Source organism: Lepidochelys kempii, chromosome 22 (genome assembly GCF_965140285.1).
Source record: "Lepidochelys kempii isolate rLepKem1 chromosome 22, rLepKem1.hap1, whole genome shotgun sequence".
In the NCBI taxonomy this organism is placed as follows: Eukaryota; Metazoa; Chordata; order Testudines; family Cheloniidae; genus Lepidochelys; species Lepidochelys kempii.
In genome coordinates, this window is record NC_136401.1 from 23199368 (window position 1) to 23216487 (window position 17120).

A 17120-nucleotide genomic window follows, 5' to 3' on the forward strand; every position below is an offset into this window, starting at 1 on the left:
CAATGTTTCTTGGAATTTTCTACTATTTAGTCAAATCAAAATTGGAAAGTCAAAGTTTAAAGAAAGGCGCTTTGCATGCCTTAAATTATAATAAGCAAAGGAGTACTTATGGCACCTTAGAGACTAACCAATTTATTTGAGCATAAGCTTTCGTGAGCTACAGCTCACTTCATTGGATGCAAGCTGTAGCTCACGAAAGCTCATGCTCAGATAAATTGGTTAGTCTCTAAGGTGCCACAACTAGTCCTTTTCTTTTTGCGAATACACACTAACCCGGCTGTTACTCTGAAACCTTAAATTATAATGAAGCCCACTGATTGGAGAACTGTATCACAAATTGTGACTCAAAGCCATAATGATTAGATTATGTTTTCTTTTCCACAAAAAAGCAAAATTTGTGTAATACATTTTTATTACATATATTATGTTCTTGCTCATACGGCTCTCCAGATATGGTTGGCACAACTTTAAAGGTTGAATCTGATTTGTGTATCATCTTTGATATCTGTAGAGACCATGCATTTTACAAGGTGAAGGTGGGACAGATTTGTTAGTAATGGTCATGTATACCTCCAATATACCCGATATAAGACAGATACAGCCAGTGGAAATGAGAGCAGGGAACACACATGCTTGGAACCAAACAAATCAAAGCTAGGTTAAGCGGGCAAAGTAAAAATGAATTTCCCTTGCATAAATCACAGTGAGTCAAAAGTATAAGGAGAGAAGAAAAATCACCTCTCTTCTCCGCTCTTCACCACTCATAGCAGCAACAGCACCTAAAGAAACACAACTGGTGGACGGGTCCTAGCCTGGAGGCCTCTAGATAGTACAGACTGTGAAGAGCATACGGTAAGAAAAAGCTTAGCTTTGAATCCATTCAACTTGCTAAGTTAGGTATTGCTGTGCGTTTTATCTTATTTTCTTTTTAACCAATTCTTGCTTTCATGCCTCAGTACTTGCAATCATTTAAAACAGAGGATCTCAAACTTTTTGGCCGGGACCCCCTTTTGAAAATATTGCAGGCTGCGACAACCTCCCTCCCCATACCGTGCCACCCTTACTTACGCGCTGCCTTCAGAGCTGGGCAGCCAGAGAGCAGCAGCCGCTGACCTGGCATGGCATGGTACTGCCACCCGTACTTCTGCACTGCTGCTGGCAGCGGTGCTGCCTTCGCAGCTGGGTGCCCAGCCAGCAGACCCCACTCACCAGCCCCCCAGCTCTAAAGGCAGAGCACATGGTAGACTGGCAATGCCGCAACCCCACCTTGCCATCAGGACCCCCAGTTGGAGAACTGCTGACTTTTAACTACAGAAAGAAAGATTAACAATAAAACAATTGTGTTTGCTAAGCAGTGCATTTGGGACCTTCCACTTGAGATAACATGGCTTGTGCATATCATTTTCTATTAATAAAACGACAGCCTTTATATGAGCTCACACTGTCCGCTCGTGTCCCGGGCAGTACAAGATGCACATTGCTGGAGGTGGGGGGAGTCTGAGATTGGGAATTTGCTGCTCTTCTTCTGCAGTGTAACATGCGCGTGGCTGGTTGCCGGCATTCACACTGTATAGCTGGGAGTAAATCACAGCCTGGAGGCTGTGTACGAACTGACTGCTAGTGGTGCTTCTCACAGCAAAGCAGTGTAAAAAGCACTCCAGGTTGGAGAACTAAGGGGACGCATCTGTTCAACAGTCTAGATCAGGGCTTCTGCCCCACTGTGCGGGGGGCTGTGGTGGGCTCCAGGCTTCAGCCACCAGATTGGAGGGCTGGGGGCTTCTGTCCCACGGGAGGCCGGTGCTTGGGGCTCCCAGCTTTAGCCCTGCGCAATGCCAGGTCTTCTACCCCATGGGGCATCAGAGCTCACAGACCTGCAGTTGGGACTCGCTGGTGTAGATTGTACGCTGTGGAATGTCACACATAGGTAAAATGTTTTTTGCATATTTATTAACTACATGGCTAACGGCTTAATATGTTGTTAAAAAGTAAGTAAATAACCTTTACAGTTGTCAGTTTTTTAAAAACCATTTGTTTACTAATTTGCTGTAATTTAACTACAGGCCAAAACCGTTGTTCTGGAATGACTGCAACAACGGTGCAGTTATTATTTTAGACAGTTTTATGTTCTAAGCTTTAATAAGTTAGAATCATAGAATATCAGGGTTGGAAGGGACCTCAGGAGGTCATCTAGTCCAACCCCCTGCTCAAAGCAGGACCGATCCCCAATTAAAACATCCCAGCCAGGGCTTTGTCAAGCCTGACCTTAAAAACTTCTAAGGAAGGAGATTCCACCACCTCCCTAGGTAACGCATTCCAGTGTTTCACCACCCTCCTAGTGAAAAAATTTTTCCTAATATCCAACCTAAACCTCCCCCACTGCAACTTGAGACCATTACTCCTCGTTCTGTCATCCACTACCACTGAGAACAGTCTAGAGCCATCCTCTTTGGAACCCCCTTTCAGGTAGTTGAAAGCAGCTATCAAATCCCCCCCTCATTCATCTCTTCCGTAGACTAAACATCCCCAGTTCCTTCAGCCTCTCCTCATAAGTCATGCGTTCCAGTCCCCAAATCATTTTTGTTGCCCTCCGCTGGACTCTTTCCAATTTTTCCACATCCTTCTCACAGTGCGGGGCCCAAAACTGGACACAGTACTCCAGATGAGGCCTTACCAATGTGGAATAGAGGGGAACGATCACGTCCCTCGATCTGCTGGCAATGCCCCTACTTATATATCCCAAATGCCATTGGCCTTCTTGGCAACAAGGGCACACCTTTGACTCATATCCAGCTTCTCGTCCACTGTAACCCCTAGGTCCTTTTCTGCAGAACTGCTGCCTAGCCGTTCGGTCCCTAATCTGTAGCGGTGCATTGGATTCTTCCGTCCTAAGTGCAGGACTTTGCACTTGTCCTTATTGAACTTCGTCAGATTTCTTTTGGCCCAATCCTCCAATTTGTCTAGGGCCCTCTGTATCCTATCCCTACCCTCCAGTGTATCTACCTCTCCTCCCCGTTTAGTGTCATCTGCAAACTTGCTGAGGGTGCAATCCACACCATCCTCCAGATCATTTATGAAGATAATGAACAAAACCGGCCCCAGGACCGGCCCTTTGGGCACTCCGCTCGATACCGGCTGCCAACTAGACATGGAGTCAATGATCACTACCCATTGAGCCCGACAATCTAGCCAGCTTTCTATCCGCCTTATCGTCCATTCATCCAGCCCGTACTTCTTTAACTTGCTGGCAAGACTACTGTGGGAGACAGTGTCAAAAGCTTTGCTAAAGTCAAGGAAAAACACGTCCACTGCTTTCCCTTCATCCGCAGAACCAGTTATCTCGTCATAGAAGGCAATTAGATTAGTCAGGCATGACTTGCCCTTGGTGAATCCGTGCTGACTGTTCCTGATCGCTTTCCTCTCCTCTAAGTGCTTCAGAATTGATTCCTTGAGGACCTGCTCCATGATTTTTCCAGGGACTGAGGTGAGGCTAACCGGCCTGTAGTTCCCAGGATCATCCTCCTTTCCTTTTTTAAAGATGGGCACTACATTAGCCTTTTTCCAGTCGTGCGGGACTTCCCCCGATCGCCATGAGTTTTCAAAGATAAAGGCCAATGGCTCTGCAATCACATCCGCCAACTCCTTTAGCGCTCTTGGATGCAACGCAGCTGGCCCCATGGACTTGTGCACGTCCAGCTTCTCTAAATAGTCCCAAACCACTTGTTTCTCCACAGAGGGCTGGTCACCTCTTCCCCATGCTGTGCTGCCCAGCACAGCAGTCTGGGAGCTGACCTTGTTCGTGAAGACAGAGGCAAAAAAAGCATTGAGTACATTAGCTTTTTCCACATCCTCTGTCACTAGGTTGCCTCCCTCATTCAGTAAGGGGCCCACACTTTCCTTGACTTTCTTCTTGTTGCTAACATACCTGAAGAAACCCTTCTTGTTACTCTTAACATCTCTTGCTGGCTGCAACTCCAGGTGTGATTTGGCCTTCCTGATTTCACTCCTGCATGCCTGAGCAATATTTTTGTACTCATCCCTGGTCATTTGTCCAATCTTCCACTTCTTGTAAGCTTCTTTTTTGTATTTAAGATCAGCAAGAATTTATTGCAGTTTGCTCAAGATCACAGGTCCTTGTACTATTTAAAGCAGTCTTAGTTTTACTAACTAGTACTCATTTCAATTATGCCCGTGATGGTTCATCTGCACCCCAGTCGGGGATATTTGTGAAAGAGAGAAGGAGGACCCAAAAGTAAGAGACAGTGACCTCATCGTTAGCTGTCCTCCTCTGTCTGTACTCACGGCAACAAGATCGCTTGACAGACAATTGGAGCATCACTGAACTGTGGGGAGGGCGGTTGTGGCTGGAAGTCTTTCCAGTTAGTATGAACTGTTGTAAGCTGTTGGGTGAGAAATCTTTTGGCTTTGAAATGGTATTTAGCTTGGTGATGTTTAGGAATTGGTTACAAAAGAAATAAAATGTGTAAGGCCATAAAATTCAGAATTGGTTTGTGATTTTATCCTTGTAAGTGATATTTTCCTAGTTAATAGACTTGTTGCGTCGAAGCAGCGTGTTGCAGTCGATGTATTTGGGGAATCTCTAGTTAGGTTAACAAAGGCTCAGGCATAATCGTTTCCTTGGATGACGTGATGGACTAATAATGAGCTTGTTCTGTGCAATAGTGTGCTGGACAGTTAAAGATGCACATTTCTGGGGTCCAAGGCCAGGACTGAAAATGTGTGTATGTCATCCTGTACATGGTTCGTGAGCGGCTGGGAGCGACTGTACATGTTCATGTATGTGTTTGAGCAGAGTGTGGAGAAGCTGCTTTTCACTAGCCAAGCACAGTTCAAGGGAGACTGGAGTTGAGCGGTTCAGGTTCTACCCTGGGGAATGTCACCGGGGGTCACTTTGATTGGTATGTGGGCTATTTCTTGTTTCTGTGGGGGACGGTATACAGTGGATTTGGGGTGTTGCTTGTTTTTCACGGAACACACCATTGACGGGACTTGGGGCATTTTATGTTCAGACAGGTTACTGTTGATTGAATGTATGCCACTTAAAGGCTGGGGATAAATTTAGTTATGGAAGGAGGGCTACTTCCTGTTTATATGGAAGAGAGACCATTTTCATTGGGTGGGTAGGGAACACTAGCGATGGAATGAGGAACATTTTCTAGTCAAAGGAGACAGTTTTTGGGGACATGAGTTTTTCACACAAGCTCATGATGGGGAGGAGGGTTTTTTTTCCTGTAACTGCTCGTTCAAAGGCTTTGGGAGTTGGGGAAAGAGGAGCGCTCACAGCTCGCCCCCCTCCTGCTCCTTTGGAATGAGTTTGGGTTAGGGAAAGTGAGAGAGCTAGCGCTACGGTAGATCTGAGAGGTTGCCGTAGTCCAGGAGGGGCACGTATGGGAGGCAATCAGAGAGCACTTTTCTCCATGCAGGATTCAAATGTGCACAAGGGCTGCAGCTATTAGAAACTTTGTGCTTTGGGGTGCAGCTCCAGCCATCTTGTTTCTGAAGTAAATATTAATAGCAACACTCAAATATTTAAATAGTATCCTGCTGTCCTCTTGAAACCAATAATGATCTACGGTTAGTCAGTAACATTTTATGTATAATAAAAAATATGTCGTGTTTTGTTAGTCTTCTTCAGAAACAGGAAGTAGTTTAATTCCCCGCTGTAGCAGTCTGCTTTGCAGATGGTGCAATTCTAATTTTCCCCAATATCATCGTTCCCGTGACAAGATGCGTTCAATGTCTTCTTGGCCACATTCCCTCAGCGAAAACATGTCCTGTGCAGGGTCGATTCCGTGCTCGGGAACCCCAGGGATCTGTTGTCAATAGCATTCCACCTGGAAAGAAGGGGGTGAGTCAGGAATACTGTTCCCTCCAAAAAGAAGGGGTGCATCGTCAATAGTACTTCTCCTGGAAAGAAGAGGTGTGACACAACGACTGTCCCCTCGGGGAACAAGGGGTGTGTCACGAATCCTGTGCCCTCCAGAAAGATGTGTCACGAATACTGTGCCCTCCAGAAAGAAGGATGTGGATAAATTGGAGAGAGTCCAGCGAAGGGCAATAAAAATGATTAGGGGTCTAGAACACATGACTTATGAGGAGAGGCTGAGGGAGCTGGGATTGTTTAGCCTGCAGAAGAGAAGAATGAGGGGGGATTTGATAGCTGCTTTCAACTACCTGAAAGGGGGTTCTAAAGAGGATGGCTCTAGACTGTTCTCAATGGTAGCAGATGACAGAACAAGGAGTAATGGTCTCAAGTTGCAGTGGGGGAAGTTTAGATTGGATATTAGGAAAAACTTTTTCACTAAGAGGGTGGTGAAACACTGGAATGCGTTACCTAGGGAGGTGGTAGAATCTCCTTCCTTAGAAGTTTTTAAGGTCAGGCTTGACAAAGCCCTGGCTGGGATGATTTAACTGGGAATTGGTCCTGCTTCGAGCAGGGGGTTGGACTAGATGACCTTCAGGGGTCCCTTCCAACCCTGATATTCTATGATTCTATGATAAGGGGTGTGTTACCAATAGTACTCCTGGAAATGAGGTGTGGTACACATGCTGTCCTCTCTGGAACCAAGAGGTGTGACGTGAATACTGGCCCCCTCTCCCATTAAACAAGGGGTGTGTCATGTATACTGACCCTGCAGAAACCAGAAGCGTGACACAAATACTGGCCCCCCGAGGTGTGTTCTGAATACAGTCCCCTCTGGAAACAAGAAAGGGTGTATCATTAATAATACACAGGAAGTTTTTGGAAAGCGTAGGGGACAATTTCCTGGCGCAAGTGCTAGAGGAGCCAACTAGGGGGGGTGCTTTTCTTGACCTGCTGCTCACAAACCGGGTAGAATTAGTGGGGGAAGCAAAAGTGGATGGGAATCTGGGAGGCAGTGACCATGAGTTGGTTGAGTTCAGGATCCTGACGCAGGGAACAAAGGTAAGCAGCAGGATACGGACCCTGGACTTCAGGAAAGCAGACTTCGACTCTCTCAGGGAACGGATGGCCAGGATCCCCTGGGGGACTAACTTGAAGGGGAAAGGAGTCCAGGAGAGCTGGCTGTATTTCAAGGAATCCCTGTTGAGGTTACAGGGACAAACCATCCCGATGAGTCGAAAGAATAGTAAATATGGCAGGCGACCAGCTTGGCTTAATGGTGAAATCCTAGCGGATCTTAAACATAAAAAAGAAGCTTACAAGAAGTGGAAGGTTGGACATATGACCAGGGAAGAGTATAAAAATATTGCTCGGGCATGTAGGAATGTTATCAGGAGGGCCAAATCGCACCTGGAGCTGCAGCTAGCCAGAGATGTCAAGAGTAACAAGAAGGGTTTCTTCAGGTATGTTGGCAACAAGAAGAAAGCCAAGGAATGTGTGGGCCCCTTACTGAATGAGGGAGGCAACCTAGTGACAGAGGATGTGGAAAAAGCTAATGTACTCAATGCTTTTTTTGCCTCTGTTTTCACTAACAAGGTCAGCTCCCAGACTGCTGCGCTGGGCATCACAAAATGCGGAAGAGATGGCCAGCCCTCTGTGGAGATAGAGGCGGTTAGGGACTATTTAGAAAAGCTGGACGTGCACAAGTCCATGGGGCCGGACGAGTTGCATCCGAGAGTGCTGAAGGAATTGGCGGCTGTGATTGCAGAGCCACTGGCCATTATCTTTGAAAACTCGTGGCGAACCGGGGAAGTCCCGGATGACTGGAAAAAGGCTAATGTACTGCCAATCTTTAAAAAAGGGAAGAAGGAAGATCCTGGGAACTACAGGCCACTCAGCCTCACCTCAGTCCCTGGAAAAATCATGGAGCAGGTCCTCAAAGAATCAATCCTGAAGCACTTGCATGAGAGGAAAGTGATCAGGAACAGCCAGCATGGATTCACCAAGGGAAGGTCATGCCTGACTAATCTAATCGCCTTTTATGATGAGATTACTGGTTCTGTGGATGAAGGGAAAGCAGTGGATGTATTGTTTCTTGACTTTAGCAAAGCTTTTGACACGGTCTCCCATAGTATTCTTGTCAGCAAGTTAAGGAAGTATGGGCTGGATGAATGCACTATAAGGTGGGTAGAAAGCTGGCTAAATTGTCGGGCTCAACGGGTAGCGATCAATGGCTCCATGTCTAGTTGGCAGCCGGTATCAAGTGGAGTGCCCCAAGGGTCGGTCCTGGGGCCGGTTTTATTCAATATCTTCATAAATGATCTGGAGGATGGTGTGGATTGCACTCTCAGCAAATTTGCGGATGATACTAAACTGGGAGGAGTGGTAGATACGCTGGAGGGGAGGGATAGGATACAGAAGGACCTAGACCAATTGGAAGATTGGGCCAAAAGGAATCTGATGAGGTTCAATAAGGATAAGTGCAGGGTCCTGCACTTAGGACGGAAGAACCCAATGCACAGCTACAGACTAGGGACCGAATGGCTAGGCAGCAGTTCTGCGGAAAAGGACCTAGGGGTGACAGTGGACGAGAAGCTGGATATGAGTCAGCAGTGTGCCCTTGTTGCCAAGAAGGCCAATGGTATTTTGGGATGTATAAGTAGGGGCATAGCGAGCAGATCGAGGGACGTGATCGTTCCCCTCTATTCGACATTGGTGAGGCCTCATCTGGAATCCTGTGTCCAGTTTTGGGCCCCACACTTCAAGAAGGATGTGGATAAATTGGAGAGAGTCCAGCGAAGGGCAACAAAAATGATTAGGGGACTGGAACACATGAGTTATGAGGAGAGGCTGAGGGAGCTGGGATTGTTTAGCCTGCAGAAGAGAAGAATGAGGGGGGATTTGATAGCTGCATTCAACTACCTGAAAGGGGGTTCCAAAGAGGATGGCTCTAGACTGTTCTCAATGGTAGCAGATGACAGAACGAGGAGTAATGGTCTCAAGTTGCAGTGGGGGAGGTTTAGATTGGATATTAGGAAAAACTTTTTCACTAAGAGGGTGGTGAAACACTGGAATGCGTTACCTAGGGAGGTGGTAGAATCTCCTTCCTTAGAGGTTTTTAAGGTCAGGCTTGACAAAGCCCTGGCTGGGATGATTTAACTGGGAATTGGTCCTGCTTTGAGCAGGGGGTTGGACTAGATGACCTTCTGGGGTCCCTTCCAACCCTGATATTCTATGATTCTATGATTCTAATGACAGGTTTCAGAATAGCAGCTGTGTAAGCCTGTGTCTGTAAAAAGAAAAGGAGCTTCATCTGCCGTAGCTCACGAAAGCTTACACTCCAATACATTTGTTAGGCTCTAAGGTGCTGCAAGTACTCCTTATCTTTTTATCATTAATAGTATTGCTCCTGGAAACTATAGGTGTCATTAATAGTACACCTTGTGAGAACAAGAAGTGTGTCCTGAATATTGTCCTTTCTAGGAATAAGAGATGTGCTACGAGTACCCTGCCCTCTGGACAGGAGGGGTGTGTCATGAATACTGTCTGCTCTGGGAACAAGATGTGACCGGTGACTACCGTTCCCACCGAAACAAGGGGTGTGTCATGAATTGTAGTCCCCCTGGAAACAAAGGCATGTCGTGAATTGTAGTCCCCCCCAGAAACAAACGGTGTGTCCTGAATACTATCCCCCTGAAACAAGAGGGGTGTCATCAATAGTACTCCTCCTGGGAACGAGAAGTGAGTCCCGAATAACATCCCCCCGGAAACAAGAGCGCTCTCATCAATAGTACTCGGGGGAACGAGAGGTGAGTCACAATTACTGTCCTCAGTGGGAACAAGCTGTGTGTCCCGAATATTGTGCCCCCCAGAAACAAGTATGTCATCAATAGTGCTCCCTCTGGGAACAAGAGGTGGGTCCTGAATACTGTCCTCTCTGGAAGGGAGAAGTGTGTTTCAAATACTGTCCCCCCGCCCCCTTAAAGAAGGGATGTTTTATCAATACTACTCGTCATAAAAACAAGTGGTGTGTCACGAATACTGTCCCCACGGGGACCAAGTATGTTCCGAAGACTGTTCCCTCCAGAGATGAGAGGTGTGTTTTGAAAACAGTCCCCTCTGGGCACAAGGGGTTTATCCCAAACAGTGTCCCCTCCAGAAAGAAGGGGTGAGTCTCGAATAGCATCCCCTGTAGAAAGAAGCGGGTGAGTCATTAATAGTTCTCCTGAGAACAAGAGCTATGTGCGACATACTGTCCTTTCTGGCAACAAGAGATACGTTAGGAGTACAGTGTCCTCCAGAAACAAGAAGCGTGCCGTGAATACTGTCTCCTCCGGAAACAACAGGTGTGTCATCAATAGTACTCTTCCCAGGAACGAGGGGTGTGTCATCATTGGTGGTACTCCTGGAAATAAGGGGTGTGTCATCATTCGTACTCCTAGTGGGAACAAGAGGTGTGTCCTCAATATCTTCCCCGCTGGAAAGGAGAGGTGTGTCCCGAATACCATCCCCTCTAGAAACAAGTTTCAGAGTAACAGCTGTGTTAGTCTGTCTTTGCAAAAAGAAAAGGAGTACTTGTGGGTTAGTCTGTAAGGTGCCACAAGTACTCCTTTTCTTTCTAGAAACAAGGGGTGTGTCCTGAGTACCGTCCCCTCTGGAAACAAGAGTTGTGCCATCAATAGTACTCCCCCTGGGAACAAGAGGTCTGTCCTGAACACCGTTCCTTCTGGGAAGAAGAGATGTATTAATTATGAGTACAATGTTCTCTAGAAACAAGGAGTGTGTCTTGAATATTGTGTCCTCTGGAAATAAGAGGTGTCTCCTGAATACTACCCCATCCAGAAACAAGGAATGTGTCATGAATTGTAGTCCTGTTGGAAACAAGGGTGTGTACTGAATACTGCCCCCCGAAAACAAGAGGTGTGTCATCAATAGCACTCCTCCTGGGAACAAGGCGTGTGTCCTGAATACTGTCCCCTCTGGAAACAAGAGGTGTGTCATCAATAGCATTCCTCATGGGAACAAGGGGTGTGTGCTGAAAAGTGCCCCCTCTGGAAACAACAGGTGTGATATGAATACCGCCCCCCCCCCCGACCAGAAACAAGAGGTGCGTCATCAATAGCACTCCTCCTGGGAACAAGGAGTGTGTCCTGAATACTGTCCCCTCTGGAAACAAGAGGTGTGTCATCAATAGCATTCCTCATGGGAACATGAGGTGTGCCCTGAATACTGTCCTGTCGAGAAACACAGATGTTTCTTCCCCTTATGGCTTGTAGAAAATAATATTAAAAGCAATGGGGCATGGCTCCCTGGTGCCCTCTGTTTCAGTGCCCCTGTTCTCGCCCCCTCCCCACACTTGGAGCAATCCCCGGCCGAGCTGGTCCCAGGAACCTCTTGTCTGCTGTGTAGAGGCTGATGCTGGGGTGTCACAATCCCCCGTCTTTGTACCTGGTCTCTGCTGAGCTTGGGTAGTGGGGGTGAGGAGTCTGTGATGTTGCCTCTGTGTCCTGAGTGCTGCTGCTGGACTGAACAAGCCTTCTGATGAGTGAGGTCTCCATTTAAAATAAGAGTGTGCTGACTCTCCAGATACACACAGCCTCTCTCTCACATACACACTTGTACTGTTGTTGTTGTTGTTATAGTCTCTGCAATTTTATTCTTTCAAAGGAAGTAATATGTGCATGATGCATTTCAAAGTTTAAGGGTTACAATGCTGTTTGTTCATTTTTTTAATGTGGTGTGTGCATTTCATAAGTTTACTACTCAAATAATGAAATTGAAGGTAGAACTGAGTTCTAAAATGCCTAACCTGTCCGGGCCAGTAATTGTAATTGCTCAATTGACATTCATTATTTAAAATAACAACTATGAAGCACAATATGATAAAAGTCAGACAATCAAATAATAGTATCCTGCTAGAACATAAATTCTGCTTCTACTCACAACTGTAGACACCGCAGCTGAAGGTCGCTTATTTTCAAATAATATTTTTAGTGATATCTGTAAAATAACTTAATGTTTGTGTAAGCAGTGTCAGGATGAGCTCCACCCTGACATCTGGTGGTGAGGTGTGGCAAGTTGTGGAAAAGAATTTCAGGGGCCGATCTCATTTGCATAGGCACACCCACCACGCCTAGAATGAGACCATAGCTGCCCAAATGGTCACTTTGGCTGCTGTGGGATCCCCAGTGTCTCTGTTATTGGGGCAGGAAGAATAAATTGTTATTACCCTGATTATGGGAACTGTGCTTGGAACTGTACGTGGCCTTTTGTTACGATGGAGGGATTCACCATCATCTAAGTAGCACTCGCTAGGCAAGGGTCATGGGTTCCAAAACTGTGTGAATGGAGAGAGGCTGGGGACAAGTATTAATACTTGGTGGCATGGGCCCCTTGGTGAGGGCCTTACATGCTAATTGCACTTCCTCCTCTCTCCACTGTGGAATATCAGAGCTAATTTTGATTTCATTAGAAGTCTAGTTACAGGCTGCTGAGCTCACTTTGGGCTGACAGTGCACCAGCACTGGGGCTCCCCTATTATAAGCTGAATTCACCTAAGCGCTGAAATCACTGAGTGTTGTGTTAAGTAGTGGGGGAGCCTGAAGATATATTGTGGAGCAGTTTGCGGGCCGGCTGGCGAAGCAGTTCGACACGGAGCAGTGTGTGGATGGCAGGAGCTGCTTGTGGGCCGTGGAGCTGAGCGAAGGAGTTCGTGGGGCGGCTGGCGGAGCGGAGCGCAGCTGAGTGAAGGAGTTCGTGGGGCGGCTGGTGGAGCGGAGTGCAGCTGTGCGAAGGAGTTTTGTGGGGCGGCTGGCGGAGCGGAGCGCCGCTATGGAGCTATGGGGCGGTCAGCTTCAGATCACGTAAGGTGCCTCTTACCCCCGTCCCATTTCCACCCAGGTTGGGAGGTAAAGCTCCGCCGATAAACTTTCGAACTCTGGGGCTGCCCTGACCAGGGACAGAGACTTTTGGGGCATTGGACTTTTGGGGTTGCTGGACTCAAGAACCAAAGGGAAAAGGGCATGCCCCAATTTGCCTGGGGTGGGTTGTTTTTGCTCATGGGTTGTGTTATGAATCCGGTTGGTGGTGTTTCCCCAACATAATGCCACATTGTTTCTCTCTGTTATTAAAAGACTTTTGCTACACTCAGACTATGGGCTTGCGAGAGGGGAAGTATTGCCTCTTGGAGGCGCCCAGCGGGGGTGGTATATATTTGTCCCAGGTCACTGGGTGGGGGCTCGAGCCAGTTTGCATTGTGTTATTGGAATGGAACCCCTAGATATTGAACCCGGCCCTTGTTGCTGCCAACTCTGACGGGCAGAAGGGTTACATTTGTATGAAAATAAATGTGGTTCCATGTATGATACTAATAACCACGATGGACTCAAATGTTAGTAAAAAGAAAAGGAGTACTCGTGGCACCTTAGAGACTAACAAATTTATTTGAGCGTAAGCTGTAGCTCACGAAAGCTTACGCTCAAAGAAATTTGTTAGTCTCTAAGATGCCACGAGTACTCCTTTTCTTTCTACGGATACAGACTAACATCTGCTACTCTGAAACCTGTCAAACGTTAGTGAGTCACATACATGATTTTGATCTATTGGTAAACATAAATGCAAAAATATTTAGAGAAATGAATTTCCTTTCTTAGTAAAAGAGAAAACACTACATTAATCATGTATGTTTATTTTAATGAATGGTTTTTTTCACTGCACTAAAAAGCATTTACTTAATTTTGACTAGATAATGGTAGTAATGCAGAGTGTGGGTTAAATCAACTCTGCTTAAAATCTGCTTATTTGCTGACTTTGTATATATCTGTACTAAAGATAATGTACAAAATAGCAAACGTGTGTTTCTGATATCTGTGTTAAAGCTCCAGAACTGACACCTTCAGGCTTGGGAGTGGGAACAATCTCCTGATTGTTCTGAACTTATATATATATATATAAAGAAAGAAAAAAATATAAACTGAAAATGTGGCTTTCGTTGGAGTTTGTATATATGTAAGAATTAGGATTTAGCTGACAGGAGTACTATATCTAAGTTATCATGTACAAGAAACCTGGAGTTTTCAGGTGCTCAAATAGCCCCTGGAATCATGATTAAAATCGCCTTCCCCCACAAAAATATGAAAAGTCGCCTCCAGTGAGCCGGGAGTGGGCTCCAGCAAGATGCAGCCCCCTGCGTGACAGCACGAAGTCCACCTTGAGCCATGTGCCCAGTGCCAGGCATCACAAGCTGCAGCAGCAACGGAGGTGTCAGGGTGGCAATACACTATGCGACCCTTATGTCTGCGATTCTGCTGAGGGTGGTGGCGTCGCCTTAAGAACTGGACACCTACCCAGCAGCCAGTGCTCTCTAGCTGCCCATACAGTGCTCTGTGACCTTTGTCCATGTAAATTAAGCACTCGGAGGAAGCAGTGGGGTGTGCAGGGGATGCAGCCCAGGGCAAAGTACAAGTTTGCACAGGTTGCCATTTTCCCTAAAGTCGGTCATGGGGATGGTACGGTTTCTCTGGCCCATGGCAGCTGCCTGGGCGGCGTGTCAGGGATCGACACCATCCTCCATTTTGAACTCGAGGCTGTGGTATGCCCTCAAGCGTCAGCCAAGTAATCTTTCCATTACCCCCTAAATACCCTCTCACAGTACAAACCCCCCGCCCCAGCACCGTTGAGGTACCTCTTTTGGCAGCCCCCAACTGGACCTACCATGGAGTCCCCTCTTCCCTCTAGGTAGCATTTTCTTTTTACGAACCTGAAACATGGTAATTATAGTGTTACTCGGTGATAGAGTTTGAGTCTTCTGCAAATTTGTATTGTAAGAAGGAAGGCCGATTAATACATCAAGACGAACAGCACTTACCACCGCTAAGCTAGGAATGAACTAAAGGGTTTCTGTGTCGTCTGAGTCTGTATTTATAGCTGCCTTTGGCTTCTAAAGCATGCTGGGAAACGGAGGGGTGGAGCTTAGGCAGTATATAAGCAGGGGTCTTGTCACAATAAGTCATTCGGCTTTGTGTTGGTTCAAAGAGATGCGCATAGGCGCTTATAGGGGTGTTTATAGTCAGGGTGAGTATCGATGCGAGGTAACGATGATATGTATTTGTGATTAATGTGCTATTTTTCTGTGCTTATTTTTGTGTAATGTGGTTTTCTTTCATTTCAGGTTGCTCATAGCGTGTTTGATTACCCTATTATCATTTGTATTTTCATTAGGAGGAAAGACATTAGGGGTTGTTTCCGACAGAGCTTCTGTTAAACAGACATCTGGTATCGGTAGAGCGTCCATGGTGTCAGACTGTTGTAGAAGCAAAGAAGTTTTCTGTCTGGGTTAGGTGGGGACCGGTCTGAAGAGACCGTAATATTTAGTACGAGTTTCTTCTCTTAATCTCAGCTGCTTGCCCCTCCTGTATTTTCTTCTACTTGGTTGCCTGAAACCATGCGAGTAGAGTTTATAAACCACGTTTGTAGTCAAGCTTTCTTTGTATTCGCAGCTGCGTCCAGATCCGGTAACGAGTCGCATCGAGAAGTGAAGGGTTGTGCATATTTTTCTCTTCGTCCGTCGCAGGGCTGCTGTATTTTGTAAGCAATTTCAACATATGGGAGCGAAGGACATATGTCTACCGAGGCGAAGGAAATCTCGAGAGGGAGAGCACCTGTCCAATCTCCAAAGATAAAGTATACGCCAAAGCGTTCGATGGTCAGAAGCGTTTCTGATGTTGAGGCTGTTTCTTTAGTTACGGAAGTTCTCTAAACTCTGCTCATTCTTAATGGACCCTGAGGGGTGGGCGGGAGCTCACTGTACGGAGGGAGCGTGCGTTTCCCCCGAGCGTGCTGGCAGAGTGACCTGTCTGTAACTAAAGATGCTCCCTTCTCAGTTCTTCTCTCTTACGCAGCACTGGTTTGGGATGACAGGTCCTCTACACGGTGGTGGTTTTCCGAGGAGGATGCGAGCATCCTAGTTAGCGATGGGTCCCTGCGGTGTAGGGAAAGGGGGAGAGCCGCCACTATCTAGAAGCGTAGCCATTTTCCGTGTGGATGAGAGTGTCCTATGTGGCGGGTATAGTAGCTGTTCCCTCTCAAGGAAACGGTATGCAGGTGAGGTCATCTTTCATATTGTGGTGTCGGGAGCTTTGTGAGTAGAGTTTATAACTGAGGTTTGCAGTCAAGCTTTGTTTTTATTTTCAAAAGTGTCCAGATCCGGTACCGTGTCGTTCCGTGGAAGGTCGTGACTAGTTCTCTGTGACCGTGTCACGACATCGCCGTACGGCTGTCAACGTACGGGAGCGAAGGCCCGTGTAAAAAAGGACAAGACGATCTTGAGAGCAGGAGCTGCTGTCAAAATTAAGTCGGTGCCCAAGGATTCGATAGTCAGAACTATTTGTGCCTTTGAGGCTCCCTGTTTAGGGGCGGGAGTCCTGTAAACTCTCTCCCCAGTCTGAATGGGCACGTGAGGGGTGGGCGGGAGATGGTTGTACGGCGGGAGCATGCGTTTCCTCCGAGGGAAGGTCGATCGCTGGCAGAGTGACCTGTCTGTAACTAGAGATGCTCAGTTCTCCATTCTTCTCTCGTACGTGGCACTGGGTTCGCATCACCGGTCACCGCTTCCACCTTGCGTTCTCCTCTTCGTGGTGGTGGTTTCCGAGGAGGATGTGAGCATCCTAGTTAGCGATGGGTCCCAACTGTGGTGGGACACGTGGGGGGCCACCAGTATGTGGATGAGCGTGTTTGGGGTGGGTGGGCGGTTCTCTGAGGGGGGGTGTAATGTGTGGTAGGCGTTCCTTCCGTTCGGAAAGCAGTATGCAGGGGAGGTCATGTTTCAGATCGCGTCGTTGGGCGCTTTGCCAGTCGGTTTGCAGTCAAGCTTTGTTCGTCTCTGCAGGCGCGTCCAGATCCTGTACCGTGTGGTGTCGTTCCGCGGAGGGTCGTGACTACTTCTGTCTGACCGTCACGTCAGCGTATGGGAGCGAAGGGCCGTGTACAAAGGACAAGACGATCTTGAGAGCGGGAGCGGCTGTCAAAGTTAAGTCTGTGCCGAAGGGTTCGATAGTCAGAAGTATATGTGCCGTTGAGGCTCCCTGTTTAGGGGCGGGAGTCCTGTAAACTCTCTCCCCAGTCTGAATGGGCACGTGAGGGGTGGGTGGGAGATGGTTGTACAGCGGGAGCATGCGTTTCCTCCGAGGGAAGGTCGATCGCTGGCAGAGTGACCTGTCTGTAACTAGAGATGCTCAGTTCT

General features: G+C 47.3%; 1 long non-coding RNA gene across 1 annotated transcript in view; it reads left to right on the forward strand.

The window, feature by feature from the left end:
• The window catches only part of LOC140901768 (uncharacterized), a 31212-nt gene extending 14625 nt beyond the window's left edge, over positions 1-16587 (forward strand). Inside the window, exons 3-4 of the long non-coding RNA XR_013634904.1 lie at positions 768-852; positions 15379-16587. This is a non-coding gene — a long non-coding RNA (uncharacterized LOC140901768). The remainder of the gene's footprint in view (positions 1-767; positions 853-15378) is intronic.
• The last annotated feature ends 533 nt before the right edge of the window (positions 16588-17120 follow it).